The sequence below is a fragment of the Apus apus genome, chromosome 5 (assembly GCF_020740795.1).
Source record: "Apus apus isolate bApuApu2 chromosome 5, bApuApu2.pri.cur, whole genome shotgun sequence".
Taxonomy (NCBI): domain Eukaryota; kingdom Metazoa; phylum Chordata; class Aves; order Apodiformes; family Apodidae; genus Apus; species Apus apus.
In genome coordinates this window covers 29239326-29256573 of record NC_067286.1, presented here as the reverse complement: position 1 = coordinate 29256573, position 17248 = coordinate 29239326, and the positions used below count along the sequence as shown (strand labels likewise).

At 36.9% G+C, this 17248-nt stretch overlaps 1 protein-coding gene across 6 annotated transcripts in view; it reads left to right on the top strand.

Annotated features, from left to right (window-relative positions):
• Nucleotides 1-17248, top strand: part of SIPA1L1 (signal induced proliferation associated 1 like 1) — a 202743-nt gene that overhangs the window by 87555 nt on the left and 97940 nt on the right. The window contains exon 1 of one of the 6 annotated variants that reach the window (XM_051620674.1): nt 14206-14224. The exons of the other annotated variants lie outside the window; for them this stretch is intronic. The gene's annotated coding sequence lies outside the window, so the exon portion shown is untranslated. Of the gene's footprint in view, nt 1-14205; nt 14225-17248 lie in introns of those variants that run through there. 6 annotated transcript variants of the gene reach the window in all.

Here is a 17248-nt window from a genome sequence, read left to right as displayed (position 1 = left end):
TGTGTATTAACTAATTCCCTGTGGCTGTTTTTACTTATTTTTATTTATTTTGTTTCAATAATATTTTTCTGGCAACTTAATCAGGTTGGTATTTACTTTTACAGAATATAGACTCATCAGAAGTTCCTGTGACTCATGAATATATAACTTTTTATCCTTTTTGCTTTTTATTTTTTTTTCTGAGAGTATTAAAAAAACCCACCTATGCAGGCACATCCTATGAGAAGTGCCCTTTTTACCAGTAAAGCTTGAAAGATTTCTTGAGGAGGGAGTGACTTTACTCACTTTAAGAAGTGTACTTTCTTTCATATGCTACTACTGCCTTACTGGTTTATGTATGTCTTACTGAGATTCTCTTGTGCAGATGACTTATTATGAGCTGTTTTCTCTATCAGATTTGGGAATGCAGCTTTCCACAGTACACCTGCACATTTTCAACCTGCACTCAAAACATACAGGCAAAAGTATATCTTCTTACGCTTTTTGTTTTTTGCCTGTGTTTTCTTTGTTTCTTTTACTGGTTTCTGATGACCTTTTGAGAAGTCTTTACTGAAATGGCTTCCAGCTTTTAACTGAACATGCTTCCACTTCTACAAATTTCATTGTACAGGTGGAATAGCTGTGCTTCAGTAGCTTAACCTTAGCTTGATCATCTCTGTGCTTCTGAAGTTGTTGTAGTTGCATCTGGTGGAGTTTCTGGAAGACTGTTTTCTCTGTATAGAGACCATGGAAAATGCATCGTATATAGTCTTCGAGAATATTATTTTCAGTAAGTGTCATATACCAGATGGCTTTGAGACCTATTTAGCTATCTGTTTTTCTTAATCTTGCTTTGCTTGCCTTAAATCTCAAAACTTAATTTCCCCACCTGCTGATAAATACAGGGTCATAGGAACTGCAATATTGGGTCAGACCATCTGTTCTTTAATTAGGAGTATTAACAGATGCTTGGGATGATGATGCAAAAAAATCAACAATAGACAGTTATGACAGTAATATAGTCCAGGGTATTTCTCTCTGGAATCCTGTTGTTTTGGCTCAGGGGGAGGGGGTGTGGGGCTAGCTTACTTCTTAGTGTATTGCCAGCCTCCTTAAATTAAATTTTTCTACATAGATGCTTAGAAAACTCATTAAACTTCAAGGTGAGTAGAAATTAGCGGTGAGGGAGTCAATAGGATTTGAGTTGAACAGCTGTGAAAGCAAGTAACATTCATGGGGTAGAGAGACAAATTGCTGTTAGATGCACTGAACAGAGAAGTGTTGAACCCTGTCTTGACTAGCAAGGGAATGCAGATCTTTCTCTATCCTACTTCTGAGCATTAGAACCCAGCAGTCTGTGTTCAGGTTTCCAAGGAGATGCAAGATATTTTTTGTGCAACTAAGAAATAGAGGAATCATGGTAAGAGGAATTTCAGATGCATGTCAGACCCCAAAATGTACTGTCAGGGAGCAGTGTTTTAAGGGTAGAACTTAAATGCCATTTGACTGAAATTGTCTCTTTTGCCAGTGGTTATGATTAGTGTTTAACTGAGAGCTATTTTAGGATGATAAACAACATTCCTTTCATTTTTAACTGCTTGGAGGGGAGACCAAGTACCTAGTGATTGAATGTTGTTTATTCCAAAGTCTGCAAGAATCCTTTACTCAGGATCAAAAACCCTAAAAAGTTACTAGAGAATAAGTTTGTTTAAAAATGATGGAGATAAAATTCTGGAGTATTTAATGAATAGATCTTAACAGACTGAGCAACCCAGGAATGTTCTGTGTCTAGGGCATTAAGAGCTACATAAGACTACATGAAGTGCTTAAGTCAACTTCTTGAGGAAACGAAATTTCCAGTTGGCAACAGCAGGTGTTGCATGTGGTTGTATTTTGCATGTAAAAATATTCAGATGCAGGCTTATGCTTAGGGGTTCTGGGTAGTTGCAGCGAGTCCTGTGAAGCTGCCAGAAGAGTGGGCTAATTTTGTTAATTGTGAACACATGCCATGTTTTGTGGAAGACCTCATGAATTAATAGTGAAGGGATGGACTTCTGTATTGTATGTTGCAGAATATTTTGGTGAAGCGTTTTTAAGGTTAGATAAATTATTCTACAGCAGACTTAACAATAAATGGAGGGAGTGAGTAGTATCTCTGCTTACATAGTGCAAACAATGTACTTGCTGCTGTATGGCCTGTTTGGACTTAAGATTTATTCTAGTCATACATTGCTGTAGGTTTGTTGTGGTTCTTCAGGCTGCACTTCTGTTTTATCTATTTATTCTCTAATGGTTTCACTTTTGCTGTCACTAAATGTGCTGATCAGTGCCTTATCATTCTGGTTACAGAACTATTCATGGACCTCTTGTATGGCTGGCAGGTTGAGCGCACAGATAAGGTGTGTGGCAGGAAACACTTGGGAGAAACACAATGAATCTGAAAATTTAGGAGAAGGGTAAATGAAAACTAAAAACACTGCTGTGTGCATTAGAAATTGAGCTGGAAGCCTGGGGGAACTGCGGTAGAGGACTCTAGGTAGTATTGGTGGGGAAAAACAGGAGATTTGATGGACATGAGGAGAACACTGGCTCCAATTTGAGTGTAATTAAGGTAGTAAAGCAATCACAAACGAACTATATGCCTATTGGAAATTAGGTTTCATCAGTCCTACTTATTCAAACAGGTGAGGCAGCAACGCATGGCATCATTTGATCCCCATCTGCCATAGTTCTGCCACTTTTTTATTCTAATAATGTGGGTTTTCTTTTCAAGCAGGCAATAAAAATATACAGAATACTTATAAAGAGAAAAAAATCTATGTATTTTTTAGAACATCACTGTGTAAGAGAAAGCAAAATGCAAAGCACTATCCTAAAATTTTTGGTAGAAGAGACCCACCTTTTTACATGTTGGAAATCTGTTCTGTAAAATGCTTTTTGTTGAGGTGTCTCTTTATGATGGTTTCATGATGATTTTTACTTGTAAAGCTTTTGTTTTATTGAATATTCTGGGAAGAAAGATTCACGTACATTTACTTTGTAATGTGTCAAACCATAATTTCATACTGTCAACTATTAAGATATTTGAATGTTGATGTAAGCAAGCAAACTGAGAACTTACTTGGTTTGCATTAATGAAAATATTTGTAATATTATATTTGAGCTTACTGTTTTGGGCAATCATAGAACACAATGAAATGCAAAAGTTTAGAAGAGTATGAAGCAGTTCAAGGATGTTTTATTGATGCAGAATAAAAGGACATCTTTGCCAGGTATCTCTGATTGCAGTTTCCCTTAAACTTACTGATTTCTGAAAGTAGGAGGCCTCTGAACTGCAAAAATGGTGATGTGAGTTTTTTGTCTTTGCTTGAATAATGTATGTTTGAGACCAAGATGATAGAAAAATGCTTGAGTAACTTCAAAGAAGGATTGACAATGCAAAAGCTTTAGGAAATAGCAATAATTAAATAATACTGAAGGTTACATTATTTAGTGTATGGGACAGTTGCTAATTTATTTCTCACTTATTTGGCTTTGTATGTGTGGAAATGGTGCAAGTGTGTGTGGGATTTATATAGGGGCCAACTGGTGTGTTTTTTCTCTATTGGGTTTGGTATCTCAGTTACCAAGTGCAGTGAGCTTCAGTTAGCACTTGAAGTTGTGCAGACGTGCTTTCCCAAATTCGCTGTAGACAGCAAAGTGAACATTTTTTTTTAGTCAGTGAGGTTCTAGCAAAACCTCAAAGCTGAGAGGTATTTCAAAATGAAAATCCATTATCATCTGTCAGCAAAGATCCATTGGCTGCCATTCCATACAGAAAACTTCAAAATGCTTGTGGCCAGCTAAACCAATATGAATGTGTTACTTTTTTTTTTTTCTCTTGCATGCATAACGAAACATGCCTAAATCATTTTTATGGCAGTTGGTTAATGCCCACTTTGTGTCTAAAAGTTTTCTGGAAGAAAAAATATGCTTTTTCTAAAAAATCAATTTTATGCTAAAGGGGTGATAAACACAATTTTTTACATAGACTATGAGTACTTTGCTCTTCAGTTATCTCCCATATAAAACTGACATCAAGTTTCATTAAAGGTATGTTTTACTGCTATGAATATGTAGCTTGTCGAAGCATGTGGGGATAGCCCTTCCTAAATGTAGTTCTGGAATTGCTTTACCCTACACACTGGTCCTCAAGGATATCTCGAAGTGCACACATCTTGTCAAAGGAAAGGTCTTGTTTGCAGTATGTATTTTGATATAAAGTCAGAAGAGTATTTTCTATGTTAGACTGAGTAATTAAATAGTAAATATAATTCTGCCAAATGCATTAATTTGCTATAGAAATCAGTGTAGTGAATGAGGCAGAGATTTTGCAGCAAAGAAGTGGCTATCTGAATAGTAATAGAGCATTTGTGTAGTAATGATGTATATGAAAGAAAAATTTGTCTAAATAACAAGGCAACAGCTTTTCCAGATTTGTCTTTTGGCTGTGGTGATTTAGAAGTTCTACTTGATCATTTGTTTTAAGGAAAGCTGAGGATGTATTGCAGTATTAATTGCTAGGCTACAGCAAAATGCTGTGATCCCCACCAAGGCTGTGTCAAGCAAATCTGACAAGCTTTTTTCCTCCAATATGAGCGATCTCTCTGCTCTTGCCTGCATGGAAGTGTCATAGCGGTGAACAAAAATTGGTGCTCTGAAAGCTGAGTGCTACTTGTGTAGTAATTTATCATCTGCCTGCAGATCTGCTGGTTCATGTCCCAGGTGCTATCTATCTGTGTGGCCGTGGGTAGGCACACCTGCCTGCTGGGGACAGAGCTGCAACAGAATTCTCAAGTAAATATTTAACTCCTGAATTTTGGAAGATGGTTTTGCACTCCTCTAAAACAGGGCAGGAAGAAGGTCTGTCTGTAAGTGATATTTTTAACATGCACAGTAACTACATGTAACAGTATAGGCTTAATGCTTTTCCCATCTGTTTTTTGCAGATGATACTGTGTAACTTTGCACAAGCTTTCATCTTTGTCTTCAGTGGAGAGAAGCAGGAAGGCAGCATGCTTTCCAGCTAATTACATTTAATACTTTACACAGGGACTTTTGTTTCACGTCATCCTTCCAAGAGCATTTCAGAGCCGCATTGCGGCTGCTGCTGTTGTATGGCCACTTCTCACCTCCGGCTCTTTCTCTTCCCCTGAAATGCTGCCAGTGGTTAGTTGAGTTGGATAAGAAATGAGCTCAAATTTGTCTTTGTAAAGCCATTAATTAGGTGCATACTTCAAAACTGGATCAGTTCTTCAGTGCAGCTGCCTGTAATGTGTGGTGACAGTAGAGGACAGGGGCTGTATTATTTGTCTGCAGCTTTTGGTGGTAGCTCTGGCCTGTGATGGTCTGAAGGGCTTGTGGGGAGGCAGCATGTGGGTGCCATGTTGCATTCCTGATAGTGACTGATGAAATGCAGTGCTGTTGTATCCTGGGAATTTGGAAGAGGGATGTCCACACATCACTGTGTCCTGTGGAGCTGTTGCATGGCAGCTGTTAAGGTATAGCATATACTGTTTTCTACTTTGGTTCTGGCAAAAGGAGTTCTGCTGAGTCAAGTTGGCTCAAGGATTGCTAGTACTGCAGTTCAGCCAAGACACTGGAAAACTTAAGCCAGCTCTGATTTTGTAAATGTTTGGTCAACTTTCAGAGCCTTTGTAGATATAATTAAAAAAAAAAAAAAAAAAATGGAGGATTTGAAGAATAATGCATTTTTTTGCTGCACCTCCATTTACTAGAATTTGGGAATTATGGTTGTGCAAGTGGTGATCATTCTTTTTCTGTCAATGAAATCCTTGTTTTTCCTTCCTAGCTGTTGTAAAATTACTGCAGTAATGTCCCACTTTTTACTTGCGACTAGTGCTTAGTTTTAAATTCTCATCAGCTGTAAAAATGTGATAGAATAATGTTCTGTTTATGAAAAATGCAAAAGAGCGAATTGTAGTTAGTTTCCTCTTCCTTTCTCCTACTTCTTTTCCTTTGCTGTTGCCTCTTCCATGTGAATCTTGATGTATTGAGTGTAGTCCAGACAAAAAAGTAATTGTTTACAAAAATTACTTGATACTTATTTTTACTTACATTTTGTATTTGAAGGAGCAAGAATTATGAGAAAGGGCCAAAGGCAGGTTAAGAACAAAATATCAATCCTTTTTTGCTTTCTTGATGTTTGATATTTTTTGTGTGTTTACAAGCAATGATGTAACCTTTTTCTGTCTGATAGCTCTTGTGTCTGTGCATCTCTGGCCCTGATAGAGAAGTCACTGAGGAAATTATTTTCTCTCTTGGATAAATCAATTTTGAAAGGACTGTGAATTTAGCTGTTTGATATGTGTTATAGTGCCTAAGGTTGTCACTGAGGAAGAAAAATTCTTAGTTGAGGCACTTCATAAAATTTCCCATTACCAAGTGAGATCATCTTTAAGGTGGACTTCACTGGCTACTGGCTTTAGAAAGAAAATGCCAATGGATGATGAGGGAAAAGGACGAAAGCACACCTCTTATGACAAAAACATGTAATATGAAGTAGTATGATAAAATAATACTGAAAAGATTGAAAATGCAGTAGTATGAGTCAATGCATGTAAAAATGCTGGTGAAGCAACGTTGCTTTCTTAAGTAGTAGGGCATTGACAACCTTGAGGTCTTGAATTTGGCACGAACTATGGTGGCGCAATATCTATATCTGCCTTTTCTCCTTGCCGTTCTCCTTGAGGCTTTTCAGAACTGTGTAGTGAAGAAGTGACCTTTGTGGTGCTCCATGTATAGGGTTACCTGTGCTTTTTGCATTATTATTCAGTTTGTAAAATGAGTACCTCATGGATGTCTTTGGAGCTAATTGAACATCGTCCTCCCAAGAGTCAGTTCTCCATAAGCAGAAACAGCAGAAGCACGATGCTGTGCTGCGTCCCAGCAAGGATGAAGCATTTCCCTAGCTGCTGGTTCTGCCTTGGCTGACAAGTCATATCAATTTTATTGGTCGCATTCAGATGTGAGAGCTCTAAGCAGAAACCTTAGGGCAGAGTAGTGCTTTATGTATAATAAGTAGTATTTGCTTTTTTAATGGCTAAACGAAATGCATTTTAAGCTTTTAACAAGAATATTTGTAAACACTTTATACAGCTTTAAAACTAATTTTTACTGTGTTTTTTAAGAGGTCTGGTTAATAAAATGTATTTTCTTATTAATGCTATCACCCACAAATATAAAGGAAAAAAAAAATGGCTGCAGCTGAATGCTCTTGACTTCCTAAGGAAGTGGTGCTAAAAAGAAGAGTATTCAAGCAGTGCAGACCTTAAGCAGTTTGGGGAGGCAAAAGTGAGCTCATCAGTGATTCCAAATCCGGGTCACTAACTGCAGATCTGAGGCATATTAATAGGGCTCTGAGAGCCTTGTAGAATTTGTGCACTGATTCCAGCAGTCAGATAAGTTAAATCAGATGCTTAAGACTTTTTATAGCACTTTAACCTGCAAAGGGTAATTTTAGCTGCCTTATGGTGTACGAGAAGGGTGTCACATCTCGTTCATTTTTCTGCCTTTACAACTAAATTAGGCAAGTATTTGACTATACCTCACCTAATGCCTCAAAACAAATCTTTCAGCAAAAGTTACTGAATGGAAAACAAGGTATTTTTTCCCTTAAAACTTCTCCCGTGGTATTTAGCATTTCCCCATGTCGTGTTTGTCATCAGTCCCTCCATTCAATGTGGTTTCTGTCCGCTGCTAATGTAAATAGACAGTGGAGAAAACATCTCACTTGTTCTGCATCGATTCCTTTCTTTACCTGTAGAGAATTTGAAGTATTACAATCCATCTCTGTATTCCACGAAGTTTTAAGAAAATGAATGAGATTGTTGTACCTCTAGAGAAATGGCATTTTCATTTTCTGGTTTTAGCTCTTTGTCATGCTGCTGCAATGTGTACTCACTGCCAACCCCGTAGGTTGCTCTGGTGAAAGTGCTTTTGCAGAACTTCTTAGTGCATCATAAATAAGCTACTGGAGAGCATGCTTCAGGTTTGATTTTGTTTGTTTTTGAAAGATACTGCACAATTCACCCACCAGAGTTGTCAGCATTTGAAGCTAGAGTCTAGCAAAGTAAATGCATTACTTCTGTGAAGTAAATAATTTCTGTAACGGATGGCACGTGTTGTGTCACGGTGTTATGGAAATCAATTCCAACAGATACTCAGCTGTCTTTTAGCCTCCAGCTGCTGCTTCCCTTATGCTTCATGCCCAAATTGCTTGGAAAGTGTTTGTGGTAATAGGGAAGGTGGGCTTTGGTTATTTTGGGCATCTTGGGCTAAAAAATTTGATACTTCTTCCAGGCTGTATTGCTTCAGAATTGTTTGGTCTGAGTCCATTTTTAAACTAGATGGTAACAGAAGAAATGCTGTAGTAACAATCAAATAAATTTCTTTTTAATCTGCTACGGCATTTCTTCTGACACGTTTTGTGGGATAATCCTTTTTCTAACATGGTTTCTCTGTATTCTAAAAACAAACCACAAATGTAGGTACTCTTTTCTGGGTTGTGTGTGTGTAGTTTCCTTGTGGATCTTGGAGCATTCAGGAGTTTTCTGCAAAGCAAAATACCTTTATTTTGCTTTTTTTTTAAACAGTATTCTGTTCTAAAGCAGCTTAGTGGCATTGAAGTTCTCTTGTGAAGTGATGTTAGACGCTAATTTATTTTAGTATCCATTGAACTATTAATTTAATACCAATGTGTCTTAAAAATGAAAATCAGTGTCCTAATTCTCTGTCACTCTTGTTCCCATTGACAGTAATGACAGTAAACAATTGAATTCCTGCAGGTACGTGGTTTAATAGTAAATTCAGTGATGGCTTTAGTGATAATACTACACGAGACAGTCTTTTTGCAAGAAAATTCACTTCAGTAGTACCGGTGTTATAGCTCAGTCTTTTCCATTATACACATTAAAATTCACAGCGCGGTGGAGGAACGAAGAGTGACAGTTGTTTGTTCTAGTGTAAATTGCATAATAAAAAAATCGTGATCATACCAGAATTTTTAATTGATCTTTTTATACATGAATGTTAATAATTATCCTGACATACTACAAAAAATGAAGGTGAATATAAATGAAATTATGAGAGTTTTTCACTAAATGCATGGATTTATTTCTTATACCCTTCTTCCTGAAAGAATGCTTCTGTACAAAGCTGAATTCAAAGATGCTTACCAAATTTTTTGGATTCTCCTTTTATTTAAATATCTAAACTAGCTTTTAAGTATGTTAACATTTATATGTACTTATATATTTATTTGAGAGGCACTTACATTGTGTTTGTGTGTATTATTTTCTGTTCAGTAAAATTTGCTATGTTTTCCCTTTGGCAACGAATTATTCATTATTTTTGTAGAGTTTTTATTAATATGTTACTGTACTGAAATTGCTGTAGAATTGTTGCTGCACAGTGATGTTTGTCTTAGTCCTTCTTCCTGGCCAAAACTTTCTTCTGGGTGTCCAGTTACATAGGATATCCATCTCCATGTAGATATTTTATATATCTTAAATAATATTATATAAAATCTACACAGTTGTATCTACAGGGATATATCTGTGCAGAAATATAATTGTGCATATTATATATTTTCTAGGTATAATATAAATATCTTACAATGCTTTCAGAAGTTTCTTGAATTGATATCCTCAGTTACTAGGTTTATTTTGCACCTGCCTAGTTTTTTTCCAGGAGTAGCAATAAATGTCAGCATCTGGTGTGTGGGAAGATGGGAAATACCAAGAACAATGTATAGAGAATATATTTTTTTTTAACCTCCTTCTACTGTGCCATGTTCTTTTAACAACTATAATATACAAGTACATCTTAAGTTGGAACTTGTAGTCAAGTAAAATGGGGTTTTATAGTAGAAGTTTTCAAATCTGTGTGGTATGTAGTTTTGATATCCTAGTTTTTAATGCTGCAAATATATTTTTCAGGTTACCTTTCAGGATTAAATATCCTTAAGGTGGTTTATCCTTTTTTAAAATATTGATGTTAGGCTGTTCACAAGGCTAGATGGGTACACCATTTCACACTATTGGGCTTTAATACTCCTCCAGTTAAAAAGTAGAGCAAATCGGAAGTTTGGGTTACTTCAAGGAGTTAACTTCCTTGATTAAATACATTTTTGTTTTGTTTTGAGACTCAGAGGCTGGAAATAACTGCAACACATTACCTAATTTTCTCTTCTGCTGTACTAATCATGTGTGGAGCTTCACAGTTAAACTCAGTGTCTCAGTTTCAGGTTCCCATTGCTGCTCTCATTCTGATTGCAAATGGCTTGTTTTTCAGTGTAGCTCATATTGCATGGAAAAGCTTTGGAAGGCAGCTACAGACAGGGTGAAGTATTTCATATTGGAGTGAAAGTAATATCATATCCGCTAAATAAATAGCCATTCAGCTCATTTATCATTTTCTGCTGTTATAGCTATGCCAGCTAGAACAGAGTGATTATCCCTGGTTAAGTCTGCTACTTTGGATGCACTTCTGCCCTGTTCTGTGTTACCCTGTCAATCTCGTGTCCTTCACCATGGCTTTCTGCATTTCTTTTTGAAACACTCTGCTTGTTAGTCTCCTTCTCTTGCTGCCACTCCATACTTTTGCAGGATGTAGAGTTACTCAACATAGTATCTCCTCAATGTTTAAATGGATTCAGCTGCCTACTTGCAACATCAGCTGTCTGAGCTGGTCTGTGATGACTTATCTAAAAGGGATTGTACTGTGCTATGTTTGTAACTTTGTGATCAACTAGTGAATGGCGTGCTCTGGTATATTTCAACTGTAGGTTTGTATAGTTTCTGGTTTCTACTCATATTTTTTTAAATGAAGTTAATTCTGTTGATATATACTGTTGATAATTTGGCATTAGGCAAATGTTTGTGCTGCTGGATTTAAAAGCCTTTTCTGTTCCTCTTCTTGCTGTGCTGAACTTGATAATTGCTCTAAATATATGGATTTTTATGCTTTTTTATACTTCAAAAATACTATAATTGTGTCTATATAGTTGCTTGTTGACAGGGAGAATGTTACTGATTTTATTTAATCCTTGTTCAGTGCAGTAATTTGATCTTAAAACTGTGTTTTGTACTTGGTGTCTGAAGACAGTCTTTTGGGGCCCCATCTGGAACCTGGAGTTCTGCATCCATCTAGAAAGCAGTGGCCTAACACAGGTAAATGGATCTGCACTTGGAGTTTAGACACCTAAGGCACGGAAACATGTGCTGTCAGGACAGAGGTGGGGGAAGGAATACTCCAGCCACCTATGATTCTTCTTCAGCCAGAGTGCACAGTTACCCTCAGCATCATTGTTTTGTGCTGCTGCCATGATTAACAGAACCATGGCCTGCAGAAATACAGAAGTGCATGCACCCAGTCTACAGCAGTACCATTTTGACTAGGACACTAGTAAATCTAGTGACCTTATAAAAGCTTGAAAATGTACCTTGAGAATACACAATTTTTAGTGTTTTTTATTCTTAGGCTTCCTTGCATATAGTTTAACATCAGGAAAAAAATGCCAGACTTGAGTAGAAATGTCTGCACCAAATGTCTGAATGGCTTTAGAGGAGAGAAAGCACGTGAAATCTTGTCTGAGCTAACTTCATTACTTTGGTGGGAATTTCTGTATTTTTTAGAGTTTTCTTAACAATTCACTTGGCTGGTATCTGTTACAATTTTCTTTCACTATCAGTGAATCAGTTTGTTCCTGTCCAAGACTGTTTCAGATAAAAATATTCTCAGATCTACCAACTTGATGCAAGAATTCTGTACGGTCTGGGTTGTCCAAAAGGGTGTAGAGCAGTGTCAGGACTGAGTTTTCTAAACAGATCCGTTACTTAATATCTCAGAAAGAGGTGATCTTCAAGGTCCCTTCCAACTCCAAACATTCTGTGATTCTGTAATGTGGAACTGCACTAATTGTAAATGGGCAGGCAGGATGGTATTTTCCATGATTCATTGATAGGCAAAAACCATTTCATTACTTGGTGCCGTTTTCCTGATATACTGACTTCTCAGAGCTTTGAGAACCACTTCAGTTCTTTGAAAATAATTGCTTTGTAATGTTGTGCCTTTGGGGACCTGGGGTCAGTAGTAGCAATTTGAAAGAATATTAAGGTTTCTGAGTAACAGTTTAATAGATTGAGTTACATCTTTAATCTTTGCTTCATTTACCCTGTGTGATTTCATAGGCATGTAACTGCCTGGACCACCAAGCTGGTGTGAAGTTAAACACTAGCTTCTTCTATCCTTCACTTAATATGCCTTCTGAAATCTGGCTGTGCTGTCCCTCAAAAATTACAATGGTAGCTTAAAAAAAGGGATGGAAGGCCCTATCTGGCAGATATAAAAGGGTTTCCAGAACTCCGCCTTATTTGTAGTTTTTAATAACATTTGAAAGAAATGTTGACAATAAATAGGGATGTGTCAGTGGTTGAAGAGTGTGTTTGGCTTTAGAGCTGAGGCAGTGTTGGTAATCTTGTGAGCCTCCAGAGATGGGAAATGTCTGATGCTTTCTGTCCTCCAGTTCTGGGCCCCGTAACACAACATCTTGGTCAAAAGACTGACCTTGCAATTGAGAAACATTAAATATATTCATAAACTTTCCTCTCAGCACTTCTGCTACTACTCATACCTGAGTGACTATCCTTTTCCTAAAGCATCCACTTGAAAAATTATCACCATCATAGAGAATGTAAAGCATGAGTGTATTTGTAATCTGTGAGTGTTGCAGAATGGCTGTTTCCCAGAATTTTAGTGTTTTGCTTAGGATTGGGATCAGATGTCTTTTTAACACAAAAACACAAGTTTTGTTTTCATTGTGGTGTCAGGGAAGAAAGGGGGGAAAAAGACAAACTGTAGTACAATCAAACATGGTTCTGTGAGTGGTCAGGAGAAACTTCCATTTTGTAATGTCAAATCGTTATATGATGCTTCTTTCAAGGGCCTGCAGAATAAGCTTTTCCAGATACAAAACACTTGTAAAATTCTGAGAATTTTTTGTATTTGTCATCATCAGCCTAGACAGAGCTTTAAAGTACATAGTTGATGTTATTGAACTTTGACTTTACTGCAATTTTGTGAATTATGTAAAGTGAGACCTTAGATTAGCCTTCTATTAATAGTTGTCTCTTATTCTCATGTTTCAAGGTTAGATTTGTTATAAGCATTTTTCTGTCTTGGCTTCAGTTGATAAAATATCTTAAGGGTCACAATTAGAGATGCTGTCTTACCTTTTTCGCTGGTTAAATATGCTTTCTATGGCATAATTTATCTACAGTGTACAACATTATGCTAAGTGTTTTGAAATAAGTTGACTGAAGTTGTCCCTGAAGTGATGGCTCTTAGAGTCAATCCATTGAGTGACAGCATGAAATGCATAAATTGCAAATAGGTTGTAACCTTCCTAAAATTAGGTAGGTTAGATGATGGTAAATGTTGCAGATGTTCAAAGCAATAGCTTATTTTCAGCCCACCCTCACCAATGCATTATATAGCTGAATGAGTGTTTGAACCTCTTGGTAGGCAGTACAAGTTATTTACCTTGGCCTTTTTGGCAAGGTTAGTAACATCGCTTTTTACAATGAAGTTTTTTTGAGAGACCCTGCTTGTAAGCGCTTGATTGCAGCTCCTGACGTCTTTCAGCTGACTTAAGATATGAGCCAGTAGCTTTCAAGGATGAACCTCAGGGGCTTGGGTTTCTTTATTTTGCATGTATAAGTTGAAAAAAAAAAAAAAGATGTGCTGTTCTTTGAACCTGAAGTAGGAACTTAACGTTTGGAAGATGCTGTAAGTGATGTGATTTTATTTATTTTTTTAGCTTGCATCAGTGCAGTTTTTCTAGAAAAGTAGTAATCTTTGTAAGCATGAAAAAAATTGTGTTGACAAGAAGGGACTCCCAAGAGTTGAAACAATGTATCAACAGATAAAGCTTTTACAGATTCTCTCTGATTCCTATTATTGATCATACTGTTAATGTGATTTCCCTCTGCAGGAAAACTGAGCAACTTTCTTCATATGTCATCATGTGGATGTGTCTACTAGTAATTCTCTGATGAAAAAGTTTCTGATACTTGCTTTGAAATGTGGAGCTTAAACCAGAAGACTTCTAACTTCAGGAAAGGGGATGCACACCTGCACATACACAGCCCTCTTAGACTCTCTAAATTATTCTGGATTGGCTAAGGTGAATATTTGAGTCTATGGTTGTTGCTTAAAACCATAAATTCCTATGCACATCTGAAAATTGTTGATATAGATAACAAAAAATCTCCTTGACACTCCATGTCAGTTCTTGGAAAACGCGCTCTTGATGTGCTTTGTGTTTTGTTAATTGGGTTTTCTATTTTCTTGGTTATCAGTTAAATCAGTATAACTTCACCAAAACTTTCGGCAGTAGGAACACAGGGTGGGAAGAGAGGTTTTGGCTTGTCTGTCTTTCTTCTGTGTAGTATCCTGTAAGATAATAGTTTTATTTCCTTTTAGCCATGCTAAGCTTTTCTGCCATTTTCCAGCTGTGGACTCCAGAGAAATTGCATTAGGAGATTCCTTGGGAGCCTTGTAGAGGGCACCTGGATTTGGGAATTAACTGCTCTTATGGAACAGCTGACTTGAGGAGCCAAGCTCCTTGTAGAGGAATCATGTTTTTCTTCAGCTTAGTGCTTTAGGATCTTCTATCAGCATTTTAAAATATTTACTTACATCTCAGGGTAGAAAGTGATGCTTAGAGCAATACTTCATTGTATTCCTTTTAATCTATAATGGATAAAAAAAATTTACCTACACAATTTATGGGAAGATTTGCAGTGCAATTTCCCCCCTTTTGTTCTTGCTGCTTCAGAGACACTTAGTTTCCATAACAACACAATTGTTAAATGCATGCTGAGGGCCCTTTTTTTTGTTTTTCTTTTGCTGTTTAAAAGTGTATTATATGTAGAATCAAATCTTCTCAGTGACTCAACAGCAATATGTTAATTCTGTTAATGGCTTTTATCTTGAAACTGAAATATTGAATTGATAAATATGATGAAATATTTAGGAATGGCACAATTTTTTTAATACTTTGAAGCTGCTGTGCTGTAGTGCTTATTAACACATAGATCTGGATTGAGGCCAAAAAAGGATATACAGAAGTGTGATGGCTGTCAGTCTTTCAAGGTCATAGTCTTAAACCATCTGAGATGTTGTGAGGGTTTACACAAGCATAGCATTGTGATACGTTGCAACTTGAATACTTGTTCCCTGATGGCTGTTTAACTGGTGGTGAAAATTGCCCATCTGAAATACTTATCCAAAAAAAGTAGTGAAACCTACTTTCACATTTATTCTGGTTTCTGGTATGTGCTGTGGTTTTTAGTATTATAGGGCAAAAACTGCAAATAATTGTCTTTAACAACACTAAGCGTGTTGTTGCTGATGAGGAAACAGCCGCTTGTGTTTTTATGCTTTATGCTGAACTCTGTCTTTGATACTGGCTTGTGAAGGTGAGTGGAGCACATCTGGTTGCCAAACTCAACAGTGGTTGGAGCAGTCCACCACATAGCTGAATGAAGCAGAATGTGACAGTAGGAAATACATCTGTTCTTCTTTGTGTGCCTTGATAGCCATTGGCTTAACTTCAAACTTCCAGAAAGGGCATAGCTATTGGAAATTCAAGTCAAAATGCTAAGTTATGAAATAAATTAAACATTGTGCTTCAGTTTCTGCCGGGTGCTGAAGCTGAGGAGCTGACATTTCAGCAGCAGAGTTATGTCTTCATAGAGATGATGAGTACAGGCTGAGTCATGTAATCTTCAGCTTCAAAAATTGAAATTAATTTTAGAAACTTAGTTATGCTGTATTTGCTAATGCAGTTATAACAGCTTTGGCTGGCTTTTCTGGTTTTGTTTGGGTTTTGTTCTTCTTTTTATAAAAAAGTGTACATAGTTTTTCTAGTAACTTGCCAAAAAATTGCAATTGAACAGCCACAAAGTTGCCTTTTCTTTGAGTTACTATGTCAGTTCCTTATGAATATCAGGCTCTCCTTCACAAGCTTGATTGATAGCTAATTCCAGCTCATTCAAGTCCAAATTAACATTTCTTTTTGTGGGTCAGTTACAGTTACTTTCATGTTGAACAGTAATGTGGATTTTTTTTTCTATTCTGGGATTTATTTTTTTAGTATATTAAGCAAATATATTTTATTCAGGGTTCATATTTTGCTGTAGGTGGAATCAGGTTTTGGGATGTTTGGTTTTTTGCCTGAAATAAGGTCCACCTGTGTCTATAAATGACTAATCAATTTGGGAATGGGAAAAATGTGTTATTCTCAGCCTTATTTTATGAAGTATAATACCTTTTGGTCTGCTTTTTCCAAACCAAATTATATAGTACCCTTGTACATAACAACGTGTTAGAGAAGCAGTTAGGGCACAATGTTGAATGTATGGAGTACTCCTACAATCTGAGTGGCCAAGAGAAACAATTTTATGGTTTGAGATTTGGTGTAGGAAGGTGCTTGTGTTTCCATCACAATTTTTAAGAGTAAAACAAATATGGCGGGAAAAAAACCAAGAAGTGTTAGCAATAAGGATCACAATAAAAACTTGCTTTTATATTCTTTGGCTCTGTCAGCATTTTGGTGTATTTCTTATTTCACTTACTACAGTGATACTGCTTTCATTTAAAGTTACTTAGAAGTCTTAGGTTCCTGATGGTTCCATGTGGTGACCGTAACATACATGATTTTCCTGACACTGCCTATGTGCCTGAGCAGTGTCTCCAAATTCTTGCTTGCTAGCCTCTACTTGCTTTGCCTTCTGTTTACTGTTCTGTTTTGCCCTGGAGCTCAGTCAGGACTTTCCTATTCATCCAACCTGCTCTTTCCTATTGGGTCGCACTTAATAATTCCCTGAGTAAAGTTAAATTGGCTCTTCCAAAGTCCAGGATCTGTGCTCTGCTACTCTTCTTCACTCCCCTCAGGCTCTTAATCACCTCTGTGTTCACTGCAGCCAAGGCTGCCACTGAGCATCACATCCCAAGCCAGGTCTTCCTAGTTTGTGAACAGCAGATCCATCTGTGCATCAACTCCAGTTGCCCCATTCAGTACCTGCAACAAAAACTTATCCCTGTTGCTCTATAGTTTTGCAATTAATTTTGAAATATCTCTTTTTTTCCACTATGTTAAATATATTCTGTATAAGTGTATTCTGTAGCCATTCTCTTATCTGTG